Source organism: Penaeus japonicus, unplaced genomic scaffold (assembly GCF_977035675.1).
Source record: "Penaeus japonicus unplaced genomic scaffold, GWHDUDI00000001_assembly GWHDUDI00000022, whole genome shotgun sequence".
NCBI lineage: Eukaryota > Metazoa > Arthropoda > Malacostraca > Decapoda > Penaeidae > Penaeus > Penaeus japonicus.
Genome location: NW_028234424.1, coordinates 28,827,067 through 28,829,566, shown reverse-complemented (window position 1 = coordinate 28,829,566; position 2,500 = coordinate 28,827,067). Strand labels below are relative to the sequence as shown.

Here is a 2,500-nt window from a genome sequence, read left to right as displayed (position 1 = left end):
GAGTAACATGAGTGTCGCTTCTGAGCCGCTGTGTTCGAAATCGTAATTCTTGAAGCACGAGAGAACACACTTGAAATCCCACCCGTGTCGTTTTTGCCACAAGCGCCTGATCAATGCAAGACTTGAATTAAAGATGCTTTCTTATTAACGTGAGTATATTATGTAATTTTAAGGTATGGGTATTTAGTTTTCTCTTCTTTTTTATTATTATTATCTTTGTTCGTGTTTTGATTCTCTTTCTTTTTTTTATTATCTTTTCTGTTTGGTCACTCTCTCTCTCTCTCTCTCTCTCTCTCTCTCTTTCTCTCTCTCTCTCTCTCTCTCTCTCTCTCTCTTTCTCTCTCTCTCTCTCTCTCTCTCTCTCTCTCTCTCTTTCTCTCTCTCTCCCTCCCTCCCCCTCCCTCCCTCTCTCTCTCTCTCTCTCTCTCTCTCTCTCTCTCTCTCTCTCTCTCTCTCTCTCTCTCTCTGTCACCTTAGTTCTAAAACTCGCATCAACGTTACATAAGAATTGTTGGGTAAAAAAAAAAGACAGTGAGTCTGGTCTACTTGTCAAGCGTGAAGCTGCTACGTTATGATTACAGAGAGGGGGACTGGTCAGAGGGGGAAGAGGAGGTGGGGGGGAGGGGAAGAGGAGGAGGTGGGGGGAGGGGGAAGAGGGTAAGGTGGGGGAGGTGGGGGGAGGGGGAAGAGGGTAAAGTGGGGGAAGTGAGGGAGGAGGGGGATGAGAAGGAAGAGGAAGGATGAGGATGAGGATAATGATAAGGATGAGGATGAGCAAGCGGATGACGATCATAATGGTGACGATGATGACGATGATGATGATGATGATGATGATGAGGAGGAGGAGAAAATGGAGAAGGAGGAGGAGGAGGATATTAATGATAACAATGATAATACTAATGGCGATAAAAATGCAATAATTAGGATGGATAAAAACAAATGGAAAAACAGGGTGAACATGAAGAAAAGAGAGAGAGAGAGAGAGAGAGAGAGAGAGAGAGAGAGAGAGAGAGAGAGAGAGAGAGAGAGAGAGAGAGAGAGAGAGAGAGAGAGAGAGAGAGAGAAAGAGAGAGAGAGAGAGAGAGAGAGATAGGAGAAAGAAAAAGAAGTGGTAATGGGAGTGGGAGTGGAAGGGTGAAGAAGGATAGTGTGTGATCTAAACCTAACTGGTAACCTTCAGTAGAAGTTGGCAACGCACATATAAATTCAGCCCTAACAATAATAATCATAATTGTCATCCTTCTTGGGTAGGGACACACATACTAAGACGAAAAAGTTTGCATCACATTTGCCTCTATTAATAATGTGTTCGTAGCCTGTTAAAAACATAATATAATTTCTGTCTTCCGACATTTGGAAATGAGAGAGCTGTTCGCAACAAAAGAAGAAAAAAATGTCATTGGTGTCGTACATCCGCTGTCAATGTCTTATTTTTTTTAAATAATTGATGGTAGAGACACATGACTGCATCGATTTGTTATGGATATTCTACATAAAAGAAGAAAGACATTGTAAATACGAAAGACTAAGTTCTAGAGATGAATGGCAACTATCCATTAAATCGAATGACCATTTTTATTTATTTATTTATTTATTTTTACAGAACACTTTACATGTACATAGTGTGACGTAACACTGACTAGAAGGATATCCATTTAGTCTTAAATCTTTGGTTAAATAAATTTTGAGTAGGTGATGTGAATATGCATGCCAATTCGAACCTACAGACCCGTGCATGACGCGTATAAAAAAGATGGCAAGAAAACTGCTTGCTTGGTGACTTCCGGACCTGAAGTAGGAAATTTTTGTTCATATTCTCCAGACAGAATAAATGTTTTTGAAGTTGTGCAGTAATAATCTCTCATATGTAATATATCTTATATGTAATTCGTGTGTTCTTGTGTTCAGTATACGATGACCATGGAGTTTATGACTGATGTTTTTTATTTATTTACTTATTTATTTATTTTATATATTTTTTAAAACATATATACGTATTGGCAATGCATCATATAAAAAGACAACGTCTCAAACAGGATTTAGAATACTTCATTAAAAAAAATAATTTGCCTGTACCCGCCATGTTTTTGTATTCAAATCGTCTACAAATGGCAAATGCAAATTAACGTGTTTACAACTACTTGATTATCGCCCATTAAATATAGGTAGTACTATAGCGGGGTTATCGCGGAAATCTACTCTGAGCATCTTAATTAATGTGATGTTGTGGTTTGTGAATGGAAGTAGTTCCTAGTCATATCTTTGGCTTCTGATTAAAGAATTGTAAATCAAGTATGGATGACTTAATTATTACAATATATTAAGGTTAATTAATGATAGAGAATTCAAGATGAAAGACGCCGAATAACATTTAAGTAATGATTATCATAGTCATGAAAACACTTATTCAGTGATCCCACTATAGGAATCTATATAGGCAAATATTAGACTGTGCTGTTATATCTCTGATTATCATTTTATTTTTCTCTGATTATTTGAA

At 37.6% G+C, this 2,500-nt stretch overlaps 1 protein-coding gene across 1 annotated transcript in view; it reads left to right on the top strand.

Moving 5' to 3' along the window:
* The window catches only part of LOC122242875 (uncharacterized), a 51,997-nt gene that overhangs the window by 33,552 nt on the left and 15,945 nt on the right, over positions 1–2,500 (top strand). The window lies entirely within an intron of this gene.